Source organism: Marmota marmota, unplaced genomic scaffold (assembly GCF_001458135.2).
Source record: "Marmota marmota marmota unplaced genomic scaffold, marMar, whole genome shotgun sequence".
Classification (NCBI taxonomy): domain Eukaryota; kingdom Metazoa; phylum Chordata; class Mammalia; order Rodentia; family Sciuridae; genus Marmota; species Marmota marmota.
Window position 1 is genome coordinate 17,317,199 of NW_026000153.1, and position 26,152 is coordinate 17,343,350.

General features: G+C 38.7%; 2 long non-coding RNA genes across 11 annotated transcripts in view; one reads left to right on the forward strand and one right to left on the reverse strand.

The window, feature by feature from the left end:
* The window catches only part of LOC125611537, a 98,864-nt gene that overhangs the window by 31,826 nt on the left and 40,886 nt on the right, over positions 1 to 26,152 (forward strand). For 9 of the 10 annotated variants that reach the window (XR_007341728.1, XR_007341731.1, XR_007341722.1 and 6 more), the window contains 2 exons: positions 10,416 to 10,459; positions 10,832 to 10,986. This is a non-coding gene — a long non-coding RNA (uncharacterized LOC125611537). Of the gene's footprint in view, positions 1 to 10,415; positions 10,460 to 10,831; positions 10,987 to 13,485; positions 13,884 to 26,152 lie in introns of those variants that run through there. The other variant, XR_007341723.1, reaches the window with a different exon arrangement.
* LOC125611538 overlaps positions 1,832 to 26,152 on the reverse strand; it is a 67,665-nt gene continuing 43,344 nt past the window's right edge. Inside the window, exons 2-4 of the long non-coding RNA XR_007341732.1 lie at positions 10,376 to 10,535; positions 8,775 to 8,842; positions 1,832 to 4,797 (exon numbers count right to left, since the gene is read on the reverse strand). This is a non-coding gene — a long non-coding RNA (uncharacterized LOC125611538). The remainder of the gene's footprint in view (positions 4,798 to 8,774; positions 8,843 to 10,375; positions 10,536 to 26,152) is intronic.

Here is a 26,152-nt window from a genome sequence, read left to right on the forward strand (position 1 = left end):
CCAAAATGCAGCTCTTTCTTACACCGTTCCACATGAATGGGGGTGTTTTTGCCTTTGGAATGCTACCTCCAACCCTGTCCACACTGAATAAACTCTGCTTAACGATGACAGCAAGAGCATGTGTTCCATCTCACTTTCCTCCTGAACACCTCTATTTAGGGAGCCATAAATGTTTCCCCAAGTAATTTATTCCATTGCTGGGTTGAGCACACAGTCAGAAAGATTTTTCCTTCTGTGTCTCTTGAATGTTTCCATTTTCCTTTTGAGACTCAGCCCATTACTCCTTGTCTTGCATATGTGTACCACCCAAAATTACATTAGTGGTTAGGGCATCATGCTGGGAGGAACTTGTTTCGAATTTCTTGTTTCCAGGTAGTCAAATCCAAGAATATGTTCCTGGATTCTAGGTACCAGCTGAATTTGGTTTGCATCCATTCATTATTAGGAAAAAGAAAGAGAGACGGGGGAGGGAAGGAAGGAGGAAAGAAAGAAAATCTCTACTTATTAATTTCTTTAAAAAACCTTAGAGGCAGAGGCAGAGGATTGGAAAGCCATGAGGTGGTACAGTGGCAAGTGACAGGAAGTGCCCAAGTGATGGCTACTGTTTCTGCTAATAGCTGACTTTCCAAAGCTGTCCATCTTCCCAAGGAATGCTCTTCAGACTTAAGTGTCTCATGTATCCATGCACATGAGCCTACTCAGATAGGCCTATATATGCATCACTTTGTGTCTGTGTAAATACAATAATTCATGTTTTAGGGAGACACTAAAATGTCAATCAGTTATGATCAATTTTATCCAGCAGGTCCTCTGCTTACTCCTCCAGCATTAGTCCTTTCTCCCTCACCTCTGAGTAGGTTTAGCCTCATGAGAACACCTTCACCTTTGACAGGATCCTCAATGCCCTTCAATCCCAAAGTTATAACCCCAGTAGCAGGTAAATAACTGCTAAGAAAAATTTACTTCTTTATCTTTGAGAAACTGCCTAAGTAACCTCACAAAATTAAGATTCCCCAAATTCCTATTGAACTACGCTAACCCTACGGTAAGTGCTGGAAACACAGCTCTGACTATAACAGGCGATATCACCTGAGGCTTAGCGAGAAGGCAGAAATGAACAGTCGATTCTTTGCAGATTGTAACGGAGTCTCATGGAGTCAGTGCTCAGCCTTGGAAAATGTCTAAGTCAAAACCATTTATCTTTCCCTTCTGAAAAGGACATCCATATTTTCCTTAAAAAGTGACCCAATTGCTGAAAACCAAAGAAGGAGGATTCTATTACAACATCTTGAGGTCACAGTAATAAATAAAAAAATAATTCATTGGATGTGATTAAAGCTCATAAATTTTCCAAAGCATTTTCAACAAATAGGACCTCATTGGAGTTTGACGCCAATCCCTCCCGGCCACTACGATTATTGCCCTGAAGAGAGCGGGGTGTAATCATTGTCCCCACTCCACAGATGAGTAAACTTGGCTTTGAGAAGTCTTCAGTGAATTATAACATGGTCACACAGCTTTCTAATTTTAAGTTCAGGAATCTTCCTACTATAGCCTTCAGAGAAACTGGCAGAGAAGCAGAGGGAGTAGGAGAGATTGACCTAACCTCAGATGTCCGACTCTGATGGCGGGCCTCAGCTTTATGAATAAATGCAGTCTCTTTGAAGTGGTATTATGGGAGGGACCTGGGCTTTGGAGTCAGATGCCAACTCAAATCCCAGCTCTGCCATTGATTAGTTCTAACCTTGGGCAAATAATTTAACCCAACTGTAATATGTGACTCCTCCCACGGCAGCAGGAAGATTGAATGAGCCACTGGAAGACACGGAGCAAGCCAAAAATATATATTTTATTTCTCTTTCAACCCAAGAAAGGAAATACAGCAAAATTATTATTTTTTTATGGTATAATAATAATAAGATGACCCTAAACAGGAGAAGTACTGAAAAAAACATTCCATGTGGCCAAGCAGTTGCAAAGACCTCTGTACCAAGAGGTAGCTGGAGTGACACTGGGGAAGGAGGAAGGCACCTATGGGTGGGTACCTCCTTTCCCAGCTGGTTTCTGTTCCAGGTCCCAGGAATAATTAATTCCCACTACAATGGAAGAAATCCAGAACAGGGTTTTGTTTTGTTTTGTCTTGTTTTCCCAGAAGAAACCTGAGTCAAAGGAAAAAGAAAAGAAATTTGACAAATAAATGAAATAGATGGACTGAGGACCCTTTTGTGTGTTCTTCCTGAAAACACTTGTTCTTTTTTCATTTTATATGTCCGGTGGACTGTGTATGCAACTGCCTTGACTTTCCTTATTGACTGAAAAAGAGTTGAAAGGCAAATTTGGAGTTCTATCAACACGGAGTGCATATCCAGTCAGATTCCTTCTTCCTGTCACTCTCTGCCTCTTGTACTCCTTGTGCTCCAAATTTATACTTCTTCTGCTCCAATTTTAATTTGTCCCACTTTGTAATAATTTGTGAACTTTTATAAGACTACAGAAATCCTTTTATGAAAATACAGGTATAAGAAAAATTAGAAGGCAAATAAGTAGATGTATTAGATTTAAAAAAAATAGTTTTTTTGTATTTCTACTTGCCAACTCCCAGAATGTTTCTAAATCCAGTCTTTGAAACTTTAGTTGTCTACTCGTAGTTTTCAGGGGCTGTTATGACATGCCACACAAAGTTTCATTTAAATAGGAAAAACCTATAAAAGTCCCTAAGTTAAAACAAATAAGCCTTTGGATTTTAATAGCTTCCCTGTGCCGGGCCTTTATTTTAGCAAGGTGTGGCAGTCATTGTTAGACAATTTCATTTACACCTCATTCTTCTTTGGCCATCTCCTTTCCAAAGAATGAAAAAAATAATATGGATACTTTCTCAGCTTTCTTTGTAGCAAGCAATGAGACTCACTATTGGCCAATGAAGTATATCCTTTCTTGATACAAAGACAAATGGTGCCAGCAATTTTCTTTCTTTTTGCCTTGAACACAGATGTGAGATGTGATGGTTAGAGCTGAAGTAGACATTATTTTTTTTTTGACATTGAGGCAATAAGCCATTGTGTTCAGAATGGCAGAACAAAAAGGTAAAAAGAGCGGTTCTCAGACTATCTGCCTTCAAATATATTGTCATCTGAGAAATGCTTCTTAAGTTACTATTATTCAAGTCTTGTCATTTGAAACCACAAGTTTTCCTAACAGTGATATAGACATAGATATGATTAGAGAGTAAGAGAAAGCACACCACTCCAAAACCATTCTGATTTTTCGTAAAAGAAAATACAGCTTACTTGTTCCACATAGTGAGAATCTGTAGACTAAATTGTCATCTGAACCCAAATTTACATGCATAGTATCTTTAGGTTATTCCTTTGAGAGTTTCTGCAATAATAGGTGGGCAGACAGGACAAATTTCATGTCAACTCATTTGTCCTGAAGTCATATTTTAACTGCCTGTGAATAATGATACCTAAATCTAGAAAGCATCTTGAGCAAGATGAGGTTAAAATACAAGAGCAAGACAGTTGACAGAACCTCAGATTATTTGGAGGATAAATAGCTTTGGATTCCAAAGAAGCCACTCTCAACTTCTAGAGAATTAGAAATATATTCTTGTTTTCATTGCTGGCGCTGTCAAAACCTCAATAATCGGATGATGTAAACAACTCCCAGGACTATTTTTATCTCAGCTGCTCCCAGTTCAGCCAGGCTGAGGGACCCACATGTCCATCCAGGGCTCAGTTCTCCCTCTCTCCACTTGTTCCCTTGATTATGGTGTGCTTTCTCTTACTCACACTGTCCTGGCTCTGAATTTTTGGATCCATTTCTCAACTGACATCCGCCTCTGCCCTGCTCCTCTGACTGTTGAGAACATCCTGATTCACCTTCTGGTATTTTGGACCTCATCTCTCTTACAATTGATGAACTCAGTTGCTCTTCCAGTGTGACAGTCTCTTAGAACTCCAAATTGCAGGCCCAACTCAGCTGGACTCAGAGAAGGAGGAAGTCTAGTCAGTCCCCTTTTGCTCCGTTTTCTCTCCATCCCCCATAAAAGGAGAGTTTCAGACCAACACAGTGAGGCCAGAGGTGAAAGGACCAAAAGTGAGAGCTGTGTGGCTTTTCTTCTGGTCATAAGTCACCTCTGGTTTCATACCTTAGCGAGATTCCTGAAGTAACCATGCAGCAACTTCTACCATGATCTATATCATGGGATGTCTTTAAGGTTCAGGATTCAATTGAGTGAAAGGAGATTTAGGAGATCCTTCTGTAGGAATTGAACATGTGGGGACTTTTGTGTGCTCCCAAGTACTTTAACCAAACTGCAAATATGTTCAAACTGTGGAGTAATGAGGGCAGTGTCTACCTATTGTAATTATATCCATTGGATACAAATACTTGTCATTTAGTGGGTGACTGAGCAGGTCTCTGCTCATCCTTACAAGCAGCATAGATGAGCAGGGAATGTCAGACACACAGGATCACAGTTCACAGCGCTCACCATCACCCTTTCTTCTCTGAACCCTCACTTTGTTCATGTTCACCTCATATTCCAGGGCAGGTGGAATTCTATGCCGGTGCATCTTGATTGATCTAGGCTATCTCTGGTGACTTTATTGTCTGGAGAGGTGATTTACCAAGGGATGGGTGCATTACACTCTGCTTACCAGTGAGGTAAAGACTGGAACTCATGGAAAAGTTTTTCATGCCATTAAGAAAATGGAAATAAGAAAAATACTTATAGCCTTGTCTCTGAACATCAATGTGTGAGGATGTGATACTGGGAACAGCCATCTTGTGACCCTGAAGAAGAAAAAGCCAAGGTTATTGCAGAACAGATGACATCACTGAGTGACTCTCTGAACTTCCCCAGAATTACCCCCAGCACCCAGGCTTCCTGTTAGGTAAGACCATACCAGCCTTCATTTATTAAGCCACTTTGAGACAAGTCTTTTGCTGCTTGTAGCAGAATCCATCCTGAGTGATACAAAAACCATCACTAGAGGCACAGAATCTGGAGACTATTTGGTTAAAATGGAAAAGGAGTAATTGAGATTCACAGAGGAAAAAGTGTCCTACCTAAATTATGACTCACATTTGAATGATTTTCTTATGATCATTTTATTTTATTTTTTTATTAGTTGCACATGGCAATACAATGATCTTGACATATCATACATTTGAATCAAATGGGGTATAATTTCTCATTTTTCTGAGTGTACAGGTTGCAGAATCACATTGGTTATACAGACACGTATATACATACAGCAATACTAGTGTCTATTTTATTCTGCTGCCCTTCCCATCCCTCCTTCCCCTCCTCTCCCCTCCCCTCCCATCACTTCTCTCTACCCAATCTAATGTGACACATTTCTGGGGTTTTTTCCCCTCACATCATCATACATGTATTTTGTATAACGATGAGGGTCTCCTTCCATCTTCCGTGCAATTCCCCTTCTCCTTCCCTTTCCCTCCTACCTCTCTTCCCTATCTAGAGGTAATTTTCTTCTCATGCCCTTCCTCCCTACCCCATTTTGAGTCACCTCCCTTATATCGGCATTTTTTTTTTTAGGAATTGGCTAACTTCACTTAGCATAATCTGCTCTAATATCATCACAGTCATTTTAAATAAAATATTTAGCTTGCCTAACCAGGTAATGAGAAATATTTAGCCAGAGGGTTAGAAACTAGACTCAACCTTGTAATTTATCACTTAACAACTATAAATCAAGTCAATGTCAGAGAGCTGAGAAAAAGAATAAACAATGAGACAGCTGCCCCTGGTCTTTCAACAATATGTGGCAAGGCTAGACATGACCAACATTTACAGCAAGACATAAATATATATTCTATATTTAACTCATAATCTTAAAGTTGCTCAGTTTTCATTATTGATGTTTGGACACCCTCAGGGTCTTAAATTCTAAATCCTTTATCTTGTGTTGCCATGTTATTAGGGAAAAGGGAACATGTTTTTTAAAAAAATACATTTTGCATAGCTTCTCAGACCTTCATCCCACAAGCATGTGCACGCTGAGCATAGGGGAGTTGATGCAGCTATAATATGACTGGAAAACCCCAGTCCTAAGATATTCCAGAAATGACAAGGCTCAGTTTATGAGTGCTTGGATGGCTGTATGTCTGGTGAAGGCAGAGGGCAGATAAGGGAAGTTGTTTAAATCGTAATGTTTCAGAGTCTTGCAATAAATGCTTTGGAAAAAAAATATGTTGCAAGTAAGTCATGACACACTCTTTAGAAAGCCAGGGTTGCCATCCTGCCAAAAAAAGACTTTTTTCTGGAAAGAGTCTTCCCTTCCCTTTAACTGAATTCTACCGAAGAAGCTAATTCATACTGATAGATCACCACCATCGAAGGATGCTATAGAGATTCCCATTCACTCCCTACAAATAATCCTTATATGGCATAAGAAGTAAGGCCAAACCAAACCATCTTCTGTTTGGAAAAGCCACAGTGTTTGGATCATAGCAGCCTAGATCAGCTGTGTCAGAGATGATTACTGTAGAGTCATTTGACCCCAGGGTCTAACTCCTCCAGAAGGGTGTTTGATGAAATGCTGACAGCGATGTTACCACTTGTTACCACTGTTCACATCTTCTACTATCATCCTGCCAGATTGGCAGCCAAAGCCACATAAAGTTAATCTTGTGCTTGGAAGATAGTCTCCCCTCAAGTACTGACGATACTTAGATTTTCACAGCTCTCTAAAACACCACTGTCCTAAGTACTTCCTGTGGGCTGCTCACAGTGGCTGCAAACTCTCTGTCAGTGATCTCATTCATCTGTGCTATGTATTTGCCAGAGGTGGCTTCTCTAGTTCCAAAATTATTTCTGCTTTAATTCTTAGACTTGTTTCACTGAACAATATTATCTGCCCAATAGCCTACAAGATGATCCATAGTTTATTGAAAACCCTTCTCAAAGTGGTCCAGGTGGGAATCAAATGGAACTTGAGGATCTAGTATCTATTGTAGGCCTGATGTTTAGAAGCCCATCTTGTTTTTCAGACCAGAGTCTGTCCTTTCTATTTTTAGTAGGTGTTGAGTGAGTATGGAGGCAATGTCCATGGAGGCCTGTGCTCGTTTTGCCATTCATAAGATCTCATCTCATTTTAGTGAAATGTCCATGCATGACTAGTAATTAAGTCTTAGGAGATCTGAATTTCTCTTTTTTCATGTAAATATGAGTTTTAGTTATATAAATCAATTGCAGTAAAAATGATTATACACATTTATTTGAGCTTTGAGTGCCCTCTACTGGAATAAGAAAAAAGTAAGAAATCAATAGCACAGAGGTCTTGCATGGCTCTGTCCTAACTACCAAAATATTGTTATTCTTAGGAAGATAATAACAACAGTAAGGATTCAACATATCTCACTCTCAGTGGCCAAAAAGTAATAAAAACATTTTCTTAAAATACTTTAAAATGGAACTAATGGTACACATTTTGTGGGTTTTACGTTTACGAAAAACCCGTTGTTTGGCTCACTGGCTTATTTCCAGTGACTGTACATCTCCATGCTGTTAGTTTTTGGTTTACAGCCACGGCCTCTGGAACAAAGTTGGGGCCTGGATCAGTTTCCTTCTTCCTTTTTCCTTTCAAAACCGTGGGTGACTTCAACTTTCATTTGGATGAGGTATTTCATATTTCAGCTTCACAGGCTTTGATCCCCTCTCCCCTTACTGTTCCCCTCTCTCTTTGCTTTAACTCCATCCACTGCTACCTCCTGGACTCTCTGCTCTGCCCCTGAACTCCTGTATTCTATGTCTCCCTGGGTGGACCAACAGGCTCCCTGGTTGCCACATCATCTTCACATCTACTCTACCCACTGACCTCATGACCGCGCCTGAGCTCCCTGCTTGTCTCTATTTAACCAGGTTCTCAATCCCTCCTATTCCAACTCATTCCCTAGCTTGTGTGGACCTCATGACTTATTATTTCAACCACACTGTCATCAACACACTCATTTCCACCGACCCTTTGATCTGCTCTGTAAGCCTTGCAAGTAGTCCATTCCCTCACAGCCTAATGATTCACTATGACCCACTCTACTTTCTGAGCTGCAAAGTGCTGCCGATGACAGTTGTATTGCTTTGCTCCCTGTTCATGACAGGTCTTTACAGCCAGCTTCAGGTGAGGCCTCAGGAATACTCCCCATGCTTTTTCCTCTCTACCATTTGCTGATTTCCTAACCCCTCAAATATTATTAAAGCTTGTGTATTTCCCTGCTTCTTATTATATGATTTACTTAAGTTAAAAATAAAAACTGATGCTACTGAATTTTTTATTTCCTTATCCTATTCATCTAAATTTATCTCCATTCATTGGGAGATCTCCCCATTTGCTATAATCTTCCAACTCTTCTTAGATTTTTGTTCCAATAGTTTGTTCCTTTTTTCCCCCTCTCCCTTCAGTGGTAACTCTTTCTTTTTCTCTTTGTTCTAATTAGTGTGATAAATCTTTCTTTGGATTCAGACTACAAACATTGCAGATTCTCCACTCTCCTCACCTCCCTATCCCAGAAAAGGCACGATCCGCTGGCTCCCAAACTTGACTCTCTCCCACAAGGTTCTGCCCCAGACTTCCTTTACTGCCCTATTGGAAGAATAGCCTGCACTCCTTACTGCTTCTTTTCGTCAACTACTTACACCTCTGCACAACTCAGTGCAGTTCCATGTTTCTCTCACTAACTTTTTGTCTCTGCTGAGACAAAAGTAAAAACAACGTCCTCTGTGACAGCAGGTCCCCAAGAGCACTGACCTTGTCACTTAGCCATCCTCCACTGAGGCTCCAGAGTCGCACACAGCTGCTTGCACGCCAATCCATTGCTGCACCAGGAGGAAGAAGGAAGTGATAAAGAAAAGTGCACCCCATCCTTGGAAGAATATTTACTAGAAGTTGTGCTAAAATGTAGTCACATGACTGAACCTAGCTGCAAGGGAAAGTGGGAAATAAGTCTTTATTCTGGTTTATCGCTAAAAATGATCTGTTCTATTAATAAGGAAAAAGGAGGACACCAATATTTGGGCATATTAAATTTTGCATACTAAATACTAAACAAAGGCATAAAAATAATGGTATTAAAGTTTATAAATGCAATAAAATATATTTTTATTTATGTATGACTTCAGGACATTTTGACCTGTACAATATCGATTACTTGAAAATTATTGAAGATTTGTATCCTAATACTGCTAAGTGTGTTCTAAGCGTTTTATGGACATATAAACAAAAATATACTCATGCTTTTTGAATAAAAAGTAAATAAATATATATTAATTTATCTTCTGAATATTAGCATCCTTTTATGGGCGCAAGCTTTTTGAAAAAAAAATTAGTGGATATAGTGTTAATGACTACAACATATTACATTTATGTTTGTATCCCTATGTTTACAACCAACATTGTATAAAATGAAAGTAATGTGGTGGTGGTGTTTTTTTCAATTCACAAAGATACTTAACAATTATATCAACATTATGGTTTTTATTTTCTATCCTACAGTGATTTGAAAGTAAAAGCTTTTTATTCTACTGAGCCTGCTTCAGAGAGACATTTTAAGTCTCCTGGTCTCTCTTCGGAGAGACATTTTAAGTCACACATTTCTGATTTTCAGTAGCTCTTGAGTCTAATAATATTTGCCATAAAACGTTTGGTATATTTTTACTTTATTTTCTTAATTAGTATTAATCAGCTTGGAATAATAGATCCATTTTGCTATTGCTTGATTAATTTCATAATATGCAATTATTTTTAAAAAGCTGCTTTGACTGATGCATTTATATTTCTAATTGACATTTACAAGTATGTATGTCATCTGTAGATTTATTGATTTTGATATTTACCTCAGGTACTTTCATAGAGTTTTACCTTTCTTGAGTTGTTTATGGTTTAAATTTCCACCCTCATCAATTGAAGTATGTCATTGTTTTGTTTTGTTTTAATAAACGAAAGTTCCATTTTCTGACTATCCACATTTTAAGATTTTTTTCCATTGCCTCATGCATACTACTGCTCAATTGGGGTATAATATTCTTGTAATATATCCCAGATACACTACTGAGAAAACTTAAAGGAATCAACTATTATTAGAACCAATACAGAAGTTTTGCAATGTGGTTGCTTCTGATAAAAGTATGCATAGCTGGCTTTCTCTGAAACCACAGGAACTCTTGTTGAGAAGTATCAATTGGAGGTGCCATGAATACAAAATATTTTTAATTCTTTCTTCTAAATATCACCTCAAAATTTGCCTTCCACTATGCTATAGTGAATTTTCCATCTGTATTTTTTACAACAGTTGAGCAAATCACACAATATTTGCTTTATTAAAAATGTATTTTGATTAACAATTCACTCACAAATTTGATTTAAACAACTTCCCTCTTCTTTCCAACACAGTTGAATCCATGGTGCTGAAGATCTGAAGTGTGGAGTAAATCCTGGTTAGTTCTTTTAATCATACTCTTCTCTTCTGGAATGGCTTTTTGTCCTTGTTGTATGGAGCCAGTTGTATTAAAACTACAAAAGGGGGTTGCAGGATGAAGGAACTAGCAAACAAAAGTGTTCCTATAAGATGAGAGTTTAGTGTGGTTCTGGGAACTATTAAAATCCAAAATTACAAAGTTAGTTTAAAAAAAAAAGGTGGGTGGGGGGCAAAGTTACAAAATCACAAGATTTAGCTGAAGACTACTTGGGCAGGGGTCAGATGGAGGAGTCAGGGAGAGTCTTAAAAGCCATGGAGACTTGAAACCATCTGAAACTTTGGAAACCATCTGAAACTTTGGAATAAAAGAGACACATGTTCTGATTTGTAGATTAAAACGGTATCTCTGACCACTATGAGAAGAACAGTGTGGGTGAGTCTGGAGTAGAAGAAGGAATACCAGTTAAAAGATGGCCGTGATCCAAGAAAGAGATGCTGGTGGCCTGGACCAGGATGGTACCAAGAAAGATGATGATCAGGTTGATGGTACATATATATTAAATATTTATGCAGTGGGATTTTGTGTTGAATTATACATGGAGAGAGAGAAAATGAATAAATAAAAAGAGAGAGAAAATGAAGATTGATACCAGATTTTTGACCTGAGCAATTGGGTGAATAGTGACCACTGACAAAGATAGGATATGCGGAAGGAAGAGAGAGTATGTTGGAAATGGGGAATCAAAGGGTCAGTCTTAGACGCATTTGCCTAAGATGCCTACTGCATCAGAGTGGAAATGTGAGATGGGTGATTGATAGGTGAGTCTAGAGCTCCGAGCTTCAGATATACATGCAGAACCATCAGGGTATACAGTGGTTGAGTCAGCATTTTTACCACTGTGACCAATAAATCTGCCAAGAACAGTTACAGGGGGAGGGGGGAGTTTATTTGGGGCTCATGGTTTCAGAGATCTCAGTCCATAGATGGTTGATTCCTTTGCTCTGTACCCCAAATGAGGCAGAACATCAGGGCAGAAGGATATAACAGAGGAAAGCAGTTCAGAAAATGACAATTAGAAAACAGAGAGAACCTCTAAGCTGGGCTTACCATACACCCCAAAGTCACACCCCTTTGTGACCCATCTCCTCCAGCCACAACTTACCTGTCTAGAGTTACCACCCAGCTAATCCCTACCCAAGAGATTAAAGCACCAATTAGGTTGAGGCTCTCATAACCCAATCATTTCATCTCTCAACTTTCTTGCATTGTCTCTCATATGAGCTTTTGGAAGACACCTCATATCTGAACCATAATACATAGTCTATAAGGCCATGGGAATGGAAGCAACATCAAGTAAGCAAGTATATACATAGGATAGAAGAGATCCAAAGACAAAGACCAGTGGGAGCCCAAAATTTAGAGGCTGGGAAGATGAGGGGGAAGGAGCAAAAAGACAGACAAGGAACTACTAGTACAATAGGAGAAATTGTGTGGTCGCCTGGACTGAGAAACACTATAAAATATTTAGAAAATCTAGAAATACTTTAGAACATGTTTCAAGAATTGTGTCACTCTCTCATTTAGCCTCTTTTATTTTTTGGCTTCATCTCACACTGGCAACTTATTGAGAGCACCCCAAAATTATTTTCCCTGTTTTGACACAAAAAATTATTTTAAGAAGGATATTTTCCTTTGCACTTCTTGGTGAACATTGCCTCTCCCTGTGTGATGTACTTTTTTAAGACCTTGCGTGTGCACATCTCCCCTTCCCACTTGCAGTGTGGTCGCATCATATGCACATTTAAGTAATGTGATCTGTAATTCAGATGCACTTGAAAGAAATAGAACATTACAATATTGTGGGTGATTCCACCTGCCACTCCACTCAACGCATATGCCCAAGAATAGTGGAAACAGATATGACTCTGATGTTCTTTTGGGTTGGTACCCACACACGCACACAAAATACGTTCTGCAGGTGCATTGGAGCACTTTTTTTCCAACTTAATTATACATAATGTTTGCTTTGTTTGCTGATCTTGAAATCTAGTCTAATGTTTGATGTGATTCCACCCTGTCTGAACTGGCATGGGGTAAAGTTGTCCGGCCTTATATCTATCCACAGGAAATGTGTGTGGAATACTCTTAGCTCTAGTTTACTTGGGACTTGACAGGTTACCCTTATGTTCCACGTCTCATTGTCCAGCAAGTTAAGCATCCTTTGAACATTGTATGACTCAAGTGGAGTATTCCTCATCCTACACTCAAATTTCCTGGCTATAGTGCAGGTTGTGTATCCCTTAATATATGATACCAGCAGTGTTTTGGATTCTGGATTTTTTCAGATTTTGGAAATGTACACATACATAATGAGATAACTTTGGATGGGACACAAGTATAAATACAAAATCCATTTATGTTCCATATGAACCTTGTGCTCAGAGCCCAAAGGTAATTTTATACAATGTTGTGAATAATTGTGTGCATGAAACAAAATTTCATGCTGTGGGGTTTTTCACTTGTGGTATCATGTCAGCACTCAAAAAGGTTTGGCTTTTGGAGCTGCTTTTTGGACCTGGTTTGTTCAATCTGTATTGGATCCCATGGACTCTCTCTCGACCCCTAACAGAATATCTATGTTGGTGGCTACTTTTTCACACACAAAACATTACTTTTATCAGAAATCATCTATTCTTCCTCAATAATAGTGTTTCTCCTGAGATGACTTCATAGTTAAAAATAGCACTGTTTAGGGGGATGGAGAATCTTTTTATTTATTTGAATTTGCTTGTTTGTGTCAGTTATATTTTTTTTTCTTTTGGAAAACTGGCATCCAACATCTCTGATCGTTTCTAATTTTAGCAGCATAGCAGACTCTTTTTTTGTGTGCTCAGGGGAAAAAGCAGGTAGTCATGTTTAAAAATGTGATATGAGACAAGCACATGCTGGCTTTCTCCTTGGCATAGGAAGTTGCTGAGTCACATTTTGCACAGTGGATAAAGCTGGGCGTTATCTCTCTCCTTTGCATATGTTTCTGTCAACAGATTCTTATGAAGGAACAAATAGCCATATAGAAGGAAAGAAATCAAAGCATCCAGTTTCTAAGTTAGTGGAGGATATCCGATGACCCAATGAAGCCAACAGATGAGACACGGTGGTCCCAAGGGAGTTGGATTTAGGTTCAACATCAGTGCCTGAGTTGCTGATGGGGAGAGCTGTTTCTGGCATAGCAAGTTCTATAAGCTTTCCTGAATCCATGTAAAGGTAAAATGGCGTACCCATGGGAACATGTCTGTGTGTGAGTGTAAAGTGATAGGATTATGTGTTAGTTGGGGCCTAGTTTGGCGTGAAGCAACCATGAATAAGAATGAGCCTTGCCTGAGTGGGGAAGCAGTGTCTTCCACACCCTGTGCTCAGAAACAAGGCCAGGTGCACTTCAGTGCCTTGGAGCTTCTAAACTTGCTCTGAAATTCTCAAACCTTGGGTTCATTTGGCAGCACCATGCAGAGGCAGCAGCCCAGAGAAAGGGTCTACCTCAAGGGAAATGGCCAAACATTTCATTTTCCCCAGTTGCCACAGTTATTAATTACCAGATTCCTTTCTAAAGATCCCCCCAATCTCTGGGAGTTAGGGAACTCCAGAAGGACAGCTTTGTCAGGATCACTAGGACAAGGGCTGGACACCAGATGATCTGGACACCAGCGAAAAGGAGACCTGATTTTGCACCATAGGCTGGTGAAGTGGGTTGAATCTTCACCAGAATTTTTATGCAAATCTTGGTGACTGCCTAGGTCACCTTGTGGACCCTCAAGGTGGTGATATTTTCTTTCACAGTGAAGGGATGGAGTTTATGGGAAGCAGAATGCAATTAAAACTCCTATCCGCTATTCTGCTGCTCAACTGATGCCTTATTAAAAATGTGTGCTCGTGGCCAAGGAAGTAGGAGGTGCGCTCTCGGCTGTCAGGCAGAGAAGAGAGTGCCGTGCCCTGGATCCATCTTTAAAGGCCTGCACACTCAGATCCCTGGTCCACGGGGAGGGAGTCGTTTACATTCTCTTCCCACATGACAATCAAAATCACACCCCAGACTTCACTTTTCTCACTTCTCCTACACAAGGGCTCATGGTTGGGCATAAGATAATGAGGACAGGCTCTGTCACCCACAGTGTGGCAAGATAAGATGTAGCATAGTCAGAAGAAATTATTTTAGGGTCCCCCTCCCCCAGAATTTTCACTGGTGACTCAATTCATCCTTTCTATGGCTAAATGGGTGATATCAGATATGGAATCCTCAGATGCCCTACGTTTTAATTTAGTGCTCTGACTTCATTTCTGGAATAGGTATACTATTAAATGTCTCCATGCCTCTGTTTCCTTGAAGGGAAATTTCAACTGTAATTCACGGCACCAAACTGTAAAGAACATCAAATTAATGTGAAGTCTTTACTGAAGTTCAGTGGAGACTGGCATCCTTCTCTAACCTGACTAGCATCAATCTCTTTGATGCCTTGTCAACAGTCATTCTTAGTAAATTGTATCACAACATAATTGTATCAAATGAATCAAAATTTATCAAATGTATCAAATCCTAATTTTAGGACTGTTTAAAAAAATCTCACCCATTTTTATGTATACAATCACAGTCACTCAATCTTCCTCAGAGTTCTATGTATTAAACCTCAATGGCTCGATCAACTAATGGGTTTCTTAGATTGGCTCATAAGCCCATCCTATGCCTTATGTAATTCTTACTGTTTTTAGTTCTGTCTTCAAGACGATAATCATTTACCTTGAAGACCTCAGGTGTATGCTTCACAAGAGAACATAAAAATGCCTAGTGCCAATGAGGATTATAGAAAGTCTAAATCAAAAAAGAATGAACAGTTAGTGAATGGCATTGAACTACAGAAAAAAGGAAGGAGGAGGAGAGGGGGGGAGAAAAGAGGAGGAGGAAGAAAATAATGACAAAGAACTAAGCAGTTTTTCTTTGGGCTAACAGTAAACTCAAAGGTAGAATACAGGGTATCTTCTTTCTTCCTGTTTGTCAGTTTGCTTATCTGGTAAACGGGGATCCATCTCAAATCAACCTACTTTGGAGGTTGAACAATTTATAATTGCTCAGTATTAATTCACTACAAATCTGTAAATGCCCATCAGGCACATACATTTCACAGAGAAAAGAAAATAATTTCATTGCTCCTTGAATGACTCCACCTTCAATTAAGTCTGTTTGATGGCTGCAGTTTGCTTGTTTGGGTCCAATGAAGTTAAAATGTTCATTGATTGCAGTAATGTCATATTTTTAAAAGTAGGCAACTTTTAAAAAAAAATTTCTACTGGTTCTTTTCAGTTATACATGGCAGTAGAATATTTTGACACACATACATGGAATTTAACGTCTCATTCTTGTGGTTGTACATGATGTGAAGTTACACTGGTAGTATATTTATATGTGAACATAGGAAAGCTATGTTCTCTTCATTCTACTGTCTTTTCCATTCCCATCCCTTTTCCTTTCCCTTCATTCCCCTTTGTCTAATCCAAAATATTTCTATTCTTCCCTTCTCCCTGCCTCATGTAATTTAGTGTCTACATATCAGAAAAAAACATTTGGCCTTTTGTTCTGGGGGATTGGCTTATTTGCTTATCATGATTATTACTTAGCATGATAGTTACCAGTTCCATTCATTTTACTAACAAATGCCATAATTTAATTCTTCTTTATGACTGAGTAACATTTCATTGTGTATGTCCCAAATTTTCTTTATCCATTCATTTGTTGAAGAGTACCTAGGTTGACTCCATAGCTTAGCTATTGTGAATTGAGCTGTCATAAACATTGATATGCCCACGTCACTATCATATGCTGATTTTAAGTCCTTTGGGTACATACTGAAGAGGGAGTAACTGGGTCAAATGGTGGGTCCATTCCAAGTGTTCTGAGAAATCTCCACACTGCTTTCCATAGTGGTTGCACTAATTTGTAGTACCACCAATAATGTATGAGTATACCTTTTTCCCCAAATCCTCATAAACATTTATTGTTACTTGTATTCTTGATAAGTGCAGTCACAATTGATGATTGTGACTGGAGTGAGATGAAATCTCAATGTACTTTTAATTTGCATTTCTTTAATTTCTAGAGATGGTTGGATTTTTTTCATATATTTGTTGACTGATCATATTTCTTCTTCTGTGAAGAGTTACCTCTTAAGTATAGTATTTATACATAGGGTTATTAACTCAACAAAATAAATATTAATAAATATGTGACTAATTGGTTGCTGAAGATTTAAGACTTAAATATTAAAACCCCATGTAGTCACCAAATATTCCCAAAGAACTGGAAATACCTGGGAAGAATGTAACCATAGTTTTTAGCCTTTATTTGAATATAAAAGAAAGAGTTGCCTTATATGTCCATTGAATTGCATTCCCAGAGAGTTTGTCTACAAATCAAATGGTAATACATTATGCATTGACTAGTGAAAATCGTTTCCCAATGTGAATATTAACACAGGGCTACAATTTCTGAATCATAACCTGTGTGGGCCAAAATTCAGGATTGGTTGTAGTTTTTGGAAGGTAAGATGAGCACACACTGTGTATTGTGTAACACCCCCACAGGGGCCAGGAAAGCACTCAAACTCATTAAGTTTTCTTCAATAAAAAATGTAAATATTCACAATAAGTGGGATAAATGCTATTAAATCATCTCATATCAGTTCAAATAATGTATTTTAAAAAATATTTGTCTAGTTGTTTTTTTCTCCCCCTGAATTATGGATAAGAGATTATAGACCTGCATTTTTAAAAGTATTTGTGTTGCTCTGCAGTCACCTGTGGGAAAATCCTTGAACATTTAATGGACACCCAAGGGAAGATATAATATCAAATCTAAATAATAGCTATAGGTTCGCATTATCAGGAACTCATCAAATTTGTAAGCTAGGGAAATTTCCTGCCTTGGTTCCCAGGAATGAAAGCAAATGAGTTTCTCCCTAGGTAGTGTAGCAAGAAAGGAGAAAAGAAGTTTAAGGATAGGACTTTGGAAGCAGTGATGAGGATCCCACAAAGGAGAAAGGACTTGCCAGAAAGATGGGGGATAAACCACGTAAGTATATGTTAGTCTGAGTAAATAATTTTATTAATAGAAAAATTTCAGGAATGGTCACATTTGCAAAGATACCTCATGCTCTGAAAACCAAAGCATCCATTCAAACAGTAGACCTCTGGTAGCTGTTCCTGCAAAAAGATGACTTCCTGAGCTCACTTCTGGGACATTGGGATGGGACTTTATGCTCAGAAGAACCTGCACTTGATTTTAATGTTCTGCTGTCACTGACTGGAAGTTCATAATTATAGTTTAACAAGGTCCACCTGTTTTCATTTTGCATTGGGTTGTGCCAGTAATGTAGCTGCTTCTGACTTCAGGCAACCCATCCCTGGAATGGACAATCTCCACCCTCTTTTGTTAGCAGGGGAAGGACAGGCTGGTGCCTCACCACAGTGGGTGTGGACTGACCTTGTGGCCAGCAAGGGCCTACACTGTCAGACCCTCTTGGATCCCCTCAAAGCACAGAGACATTGGAAGGGCTATAAATAATGCAGGATGCCCTCCCTCTCCTTGAGAGATAAGACAGTTTCCCCTGTAAACTCCCTATAACAATAGTGGTGTGGGGCAGGACATATAGTTCCTCATGACAGGGTAAGGAGTGTTGGGGCTCTTCACAGCAAGAACCTTCCACTGATGAGGCATAAGGTGGGGATTTTGAAGGCACAATTCTCCAAAGATCAAGCTGAGCAGAGAATTTTCCAATTTTCAAAGCAGATTTGAAGCCATTATTAGATTCTGTTGATTCATTCACTCTTTAAACACGTGGATAACCACCCAAATACCCCAGGTACAAGCATATTTTCATTCTCACTCAAGCACAAGCCAAAAAGCTGGATCCTCTCCCATCTGAATAAATAAATGCTTCCTCACCTCTTTCTTACTGATCACTGGCCTGTTTTTCTCTTTGCTTTCATGGCCAACTAATGGGCACTACTGTCCACAATAGGACTCCCACTCTCTTTCACTCAGTCCTTGCCTGTAGACTGGCTTCTGTTACATCATTCCATGGTCTCCACTCTTCCTTACTGCTCTGGTGAACCACTATACCTAACTCCTCAATCCATTGTCAGCCACAGGACACTCAATTAACAGACTTTTTCCTTTCCATAGCCTTCCTTCCTAAAAAACATAAGTTGAGTTTGACACTAGTGAGTACTTCCTCACCAAAGAAGGGCAAGCTGTCCTTCTTCAGTTTCTGGAACATCATTCCTTTATCTATCTTGTATTATTTCTCTAGTACTGCTCTTCATTTTATTTTATTTTATTTTATTTTTGAAGCTTCTTCCTTCCACAACATTTGGGGCTATGTAGGATTTCCTCTTTGCCTTTCTTGCCTTTTTTACTCTACACATTCTTCCTGGGGAATCCAATTCATATCTTCTTGTGATTTTAATAAACACTTGTGCTAGTATTGGTCTGGAGAGTGGTTAAGATCCTAACTTCTGGATCATGAAGACCCTGATTTGAATCTGGACACTTCTACTAGTGAGCTATATGACCTGGGTTCAATTCCTTGAACTTCCTTTTTTTTTAATTCATGAAATGGGAAAAGCAATCACCCCTATGTGTTACAGTTATCACAAAGTTTCCGTCATTTATTTGTCAACATTTTTTGAGTACATCCTCCATACTATGTAGTGATAAAAACCACCTTAAAAATTCTTGTCCATGTGGCATTTCTGTTACATTGTTCCACAGACATTGAACAAATCAGCAAATGGATCAATATCCAACAATGACAGGAGCTATGAAGAATAAAGCAGAATCACCTAAGCTTTGAATCACCTAAGCTATTGAATGTTAAACAACGACAGTGCTTCACACAGAGGAAGTGCCCAGTGAGCCTGGCACCATGGTCCCCATCATCCCCATCCCCATCCCCATTGCAACCCTCACCTGTAGTCAAGGGTCTGAATCTGCTTCTAGCCTGGACAGCTCTCTTGGTATTCTTAGAGACCTAAAATTTAGCATGCCTATAGCTAAATTCATCAAATTTCCTATTGATGTAAAATAACAACTCTGTTTTAAGGAAATAAGGCAATATTCAAAGCCAAATATGAGTGATCATGTTTCAGGAACATGGATTCAAATTACTCTAAATGATATGTTGTGCTGTGGAAAAGGTTACCTGTACTTTTACAGCCATAGAATAAAGAAGGTCATAAATCAACACATTTATCAAATACATTGGTGGCAGCATGAGATAAGGTTTCAGCAAAAGGGGGAAATCTTTTTGCTTGGTTTCAGATGTAATAGCATTCTTGGCTATAGGGTTGGTGGCCAAACTTAGAGATACATTCCAGAGGTTTGCTAATAGTCACAAGGAGATCAGGTCAGACACAGAGGTTGAAAGTGAATGGTGATTAAAGGGACTAAGGTCGCCTAAGGTAATTTTGGTTTTGTCCCTTGGGTTTCCATCACCCACAATCAAGATGCTCTCCTCAGCCAAGGTCAAACAGTCTGCAAGATCTTTACTGTAGAAAGGGCTTCTTCAAGAACTTGGGCTTCACATTCCATATCTCTCATATTCACCACCTTGAACAATAGCCTCAAAGTCTCAGCTCACCATCCATTTTACCACCCTAATATATATTTTGGATCTGCCCCACCTCTCCATCCCTGTTATTGTAATCTGATTCAGGCCTTTGACATTTCTCACTTAATCTACTGCAAGTGCTAATTGAGTTCCCCTTCTCCAGCCTCTTCTCCCATCAGTTTTCCACATAGCTGCTGGGTGGCACATTGGTCCCCTGCTTAGCATCACTAGATAGCTTCAGCCATCCTCTGTGGGTGTGGTTCAAGTTCTTCACCCCAAACAACTCCCCCAAACTCCTCAATGCTCCTGTTCCAGCTGCCTCTCTCTGCCTCTAGACTCCCGCACACGGTGGTGTGCAAAGGTCCATGTGCTCGCTCACATGGCAGCTGATCTTGCTTCTGTATCCCGAAGCCTTTTCTCTCTCTGAAATGTCTTCCATGCATCCTTTTTGATCTGGCTAGCCACTTCCCACCACCAAAAACTTGGGACCGATGTCACCTACTCTAAGCAGGGTCTCCACTCTACCCTTGCCTTTTTCCAACTGTTTCTGAGTCTGGTATCCCATCCCTTAAGGGTTCCATATATCTCAATTGAATCTCTGTCTCTTTCACCAAAATCACCAAGTTCCTTCAGATTTTATTGAACTGTCTGTTTCTACCACAGACTTACTGAAAGGAGGGATAGAATCTTACTTGTTTTCCATGGGTTCTTCCAGGAACACCCACTGCCTTGTTCTATTCACAGACTGTGCATTCCTTTGTCTTCCACAGCCCATAAGTGACCATGAATTTGTCAAAATATGTGTTTAATGTCTTAAAAATATATTATGTGTGAAACACCAATTGTCAAGTATAAACTGGAATTTATAGAAAACTTGCCTGGAAGCCTTCAAGAACTTTGGTCAGCCACAGATATACCCAACTTACATGGTTACACAGTCCACTTAATATCTCATACCATAACTTCTGGTTTTGTATTTATAATAATTTTTACATTTTTCTCCAAGAACCCTAGAGTAATCCCTGGATTATTTCTATGTGACCAGAGGATGCAGTGTGAATTTTGCAATCAAGTGGAACCTCTAGTAAAGAAAATTACCAGAATGCAGAAAGGCAATACCTTTCCTGAATCATTGGAATCTCTATATCGTCCCCTCTATACCAGCCTGAAGCACCTCACACAGGGTTTAGCATCTGAAATAAAATTATTGTTCTTCATTTTTCCTTTGAAGTACTGTCTCCTCTCTCAAGTTGAGGACCACCAGGAAACTCACATTTTATTATGGTATTAACTGAACTAAGTTAACAGTTCCACTGCCCATCCTTTTCCTCCTCGTACATTTACATGTCTCAATCAATAATCCAAAATTTACACAGGTGCCCCAAGTCAAAACCTTAAAAAATCCTTGATTCTTTTCTGCCTTTCCCTCCACAAATATCATGGGTCCACAGGCTCTGACTGTTTCCCTTTTAATCTCTATGTTGGATGTTTAACAAGGTTTTGTTGGATGCCTGTTCTTATGAACTTGCATCTTATCTCTACTTCTATGGTTCACTAATCTTTCACCTAAACTAAACTACTAAATAGTTCCTGTGTCCTGGAAATTGCATTCCTCCAAACTGCTTCCATGCCTCAAGCCCATTCAGTCTTTAAAGTGTCCAATATCTCATCATCCCCTGAAGAACAAATGGAAATTCATTAACATCACATATAAGGATTATTGCTTTCTGGCCTCTCTGTACATTCTGCTCCCACCTGCCCTTATTCCCCAAAGCTTACAGCCAACTGTGGCTTTCTCAAAATGCCAAGGTTCTTCACTTTTCCTTATTCTCACTTGCTGCTTTTCTCTTCCTCATGTGCTATGTATGCCTCCCTGTGTGTCCTACCAGGAAAACTCCTATTGTCTCAAAACTCTCTCCTCTCCAATGGTCCAACACAAGACACATCTCCTGTCCTCAGAGGGATTTCTTCACATTCCATTAATAAAATGCATGATATTGCCTTGGTTTATGTGTCTATAGCACTCAATAGACGAGGACTTCCTAACTGCTAATGGTTGTTTCATCCCCCCTTTTATTCCAAGTATTGACCACACTGCCTTGTACTCAATGAATATATTCCAAGAAGTAAATGAATGATAAGTATAGTGAAAGACAGAAAAATAAAGCGTCTATCCATTCAATATCCCATAAACATTCTTCTCTTTGTAAAGAAGAAATGTATACTTCTGAAGATAATGAGAATCTATAGCTTCTTCTTGCAAAATGATCAAAAGCTTATAAAGATTTCCACAATATGTAAGTCTTACAGAGTAGAAAAGAGGTCTATTAATTAGCAGAGAATTATTTTAAAAACGGGGACTCTCAAGAGTTCATTGGAGGGTTTATAGAAGTGCTGGGGGAAAAAAAGAAAATAAAAAGGTCAACCTTCAGAGAACATGAAGAAGGTCTCTAGAGGACGAAGGTCAGAGCAGTTATTTGGAGGGAAATATAAATGTCACTTTTCAGTGGAGGACATTAGTGGGAAAATGAAGCACTGATAATGAGAATAAGAGCAATAAAGAAGTAGGAATGGAAAAAAAAAAAAGCTTCCGATAGGGAAGCAAGTTCACTTGTGATGTTATAAGAGTATAAATAAGGGGAACACAAATAATGATGCTAATGGGCAATCATTATTATTATACTAAGGTTTATTTCCTTAAAGATATTTTTAAACAATGAAAAAGAAGATGAATGGGATATTTAAGTGGAACAAGGAATCCCCTGCTATTGGCTACCGTCCTTGATCAAGATGAACATACTAAAGTAAGATGTGAGCATCAAATTTGCCAGAGGGTTTTATTCTCATGGGAATGCCAACTGGACTTGATAAGGGAAGATGTGAAGACTCTTGTTGACAAGTCATAAATCTTTGGATGGAGTAGGACAAAAAGCAGCAACAGACTTCCTGGTTATAAATGGTGTCATGTCCTGGACGTCCAACCTGCTACAATTTAGATCCACACAAATAGCCCCTCCCCAGAACATTGACCCACTTCCAGAAGATCTGCTTAGGAACAGGCCCCAGTGTCTGCTGTATCAGGGAACCAGAACCTATTCCCCTTTGGCAAATGTTTTCCTTTGGAGTCTGATTTGTAGAGTAATGGAGTAGCCCTTGCTGGAAGCACCACTGTGGCCGGTTCCGACACTGGCCCGCAGCAGCACCACCTTGGAAGAACTGCAACAGCAAGAGGAAGGACCTCTTCTGCTCTTCCTTCCCCTCACTACACACTGAGCAGCAGTGTAAGACCAGCAAGGGCATCTCAAAGGTGGCAAGGAATTGCATCTGCCTGGGCAGGACCATTGTTTTTTCAAGAATGATACTAAGTGATAGTAACAGAGAGAAAAGGATAACAGAAAATAGCTAAGGGGTTTTCAGATTCTCCAGGTAAATCTCAAAGAGGGATTTGAAAGTGGTTCTGGACCCTTTAAACTAAGATTTCTGTATTCTATGTTTTTATGAATTTAGGGAGGGGCTAGGGGAATGCTCTGGGAGCATTTTCATAGCCCCATAATGTTTAATCAGAATATCACTAAAAGATATTTTTCAAAGCGGTAGAGTCATAACTCTCATAGAAATATAAATTGAACGTGTTGAAGATTTTCATTTAACTCATGAATTAATGCTAGTACCAGTAAGATGTCAAAACTGGCTCGAATGAGACTATGATTACAGAGACAAATTCTCTACTAGAAAAAAAAATCCACTTGAATAGCTATGAACTGGAATTATTTGTATTGCAATAGGCAGAAATGATTTCTATTATGATCATCTTTCTAGATGACACCTTCCACCTGTTGGCATTTCTAGTGACTGAGTCAATGGTGTACTCCTTATAAAGTCTGATCAGGATGAACATACTAAAGTAAGATATGAGAATAAGATGTGACCACAGGATGATCTACTGGGTGGTGCTGCCATTCCACTGAAAGGACATCCAGAATTTTTTTTCTTTATTTTCAGGTCTTTAAAAATTCTTCTTAACAGTCTAAAATCAAACATGAAAACTATTTCTCTCTTCCCTTAACTGTCCAGCTGCTTCTGAGATACAGCATGCCTCAAATTTTTAAGATAATATTCAGTTAAGGAAGTGAAAGACACTTAAACACACAAAGAAGTAAATGTAGGGGAAAATTGTGAAAGAATTGTAAATGGACTAAAAAAAATATTGTCTAATGGGCCCATCCAGATTATCTCCAACTTTAATTATTATTATTTTTTTTTTTTTTTGCTATTTCAAAATTGTATTAAGTTATAAAAGACGAAACTGATCATGTAAATGATTTTTGTCAATAAAAATAAAAAAATGAATAGTGTACAGTAGAACACAGTGATTATTGGCCTTGTTTAGACTTGTTTTCCATCTTTTTATAAACTCATGTCAGCATTCCTCATTTGCCTATGTATACGTGTATTTTAATGTTTACATATGTGTGTGTTAAATACAGTCACTGACAGGTGTTCATTTTTTATCTGTATAAGAGCCATGATTTTATAACCCTTTAACGTGTATTCTTTAATATGTGAAAGTTAATAAAACCAAAATGAAACCATTCTTGTCAGATCCAGATAGAATTAGATCTAGGAGTTTATGAAAGGGAAAGACTCATGCCTGCCTCAGATAAGAACATTCTCAAGGACTTTTTTAAAGGCCCCAAAGAAATTTCTTCTTGCTCTACACATACCCATATACTCCATGCCTCACATATATATATATAGACTTCTATAACAAAGATTACCTTTAACATTCTTCAAGACCAAACAATTCAGACAAGATTCTCTTATTAGGCCATTGGCCCAGTGACACCTCCATTGAAGAGCAGCTGTCAACTCCTGCCGAAACCTCCTAAGTCAATGAATTTTGTATTAAAGCACCTTACATAAATTCTCCCAACCCCTCATGCCGACTTTTCCTTTTTGCCTTTTACACCTTCTTTTTTTTTCCTGGACTTCTTTGAGTATGCTCATAGTTTTCTATGGTATGCATATGTCCAATGCAGTGGTCAGTTATTCCCAAATAAATAGCATTATTCTTTGGATAATTTTTCATTTTTTTTAAAGATTGAAAAACACAAATAAAAAATGGGGTGCTGTTAACCAAATGGGGACATGGCCCAAAGCATATAGTTTGGCTCTTGTTTTAACAAAAGAAACCAGGCTTAGTTCTGTGACTAAATCAAAAGAATGTTCACAGAGAAATTAGCTTAATGTTACTCTTTGGGTGCAAAAAAAAAAATAATAATAATAATAATAATAATAATAATTCATGTTGTTGAAAGGATTTTGGCTTGTGGTGAAGGGTTAAAAGATCTACTATTTCCTATTGTTTATTTCTTAGGCCCCTTAGTATACAAAATAAATTTGGCAAAATATAAAGTCAACCAATTTAAAGTAGAACTGTCTATTGCCAGCAATAAAAGGACACAGAGCCCTTAGTGGCTCTCTTGTTTCAAATTCTATGTTAAAAGAAAATTGGTATTGCTGGGCTGACAGATTGCAAAGATGTCTCTAAAAGTAAAGCAAAACAAAATACCCTGAGCTGAAAACTGGCCTTTGGTTCTGAAGCACTCGGATCCAAAAGACTAGCCTTGTCCCAGAATAGCCATCGCCCAGCTGAATTAAATGTAAACCCTCCCTGGAAAAAGAATCGTCATCAATTTAGGCCATCAAGTTTTCCACAGATTAAAGTCAACCAAGCATACAAGTGAAAACATAAATAAAAGTAAGAAAAAAAGAAAAACCTCAAGTGAAAGTAAAGAGAAGTCATATACAGCACCAACAAATTTAGATCTTCATAGAATTTCAAATACTGAAATCGTAAGAGAGAGGACATAAAAAATTGCACAAGATATTTAAAGAATTTAAAGAGAATTGTTGAACTGGAAAATAGATGGAGAGACACAATTCCAAATGCTGTACACAAAGACAAAGAGATGGAAAATATTAAAAGATTTGGAAGACGGAGTAAGAAGATCTAGAAAATATCATATGAGTACCAGAAGCAGAGAATGAATGGGAG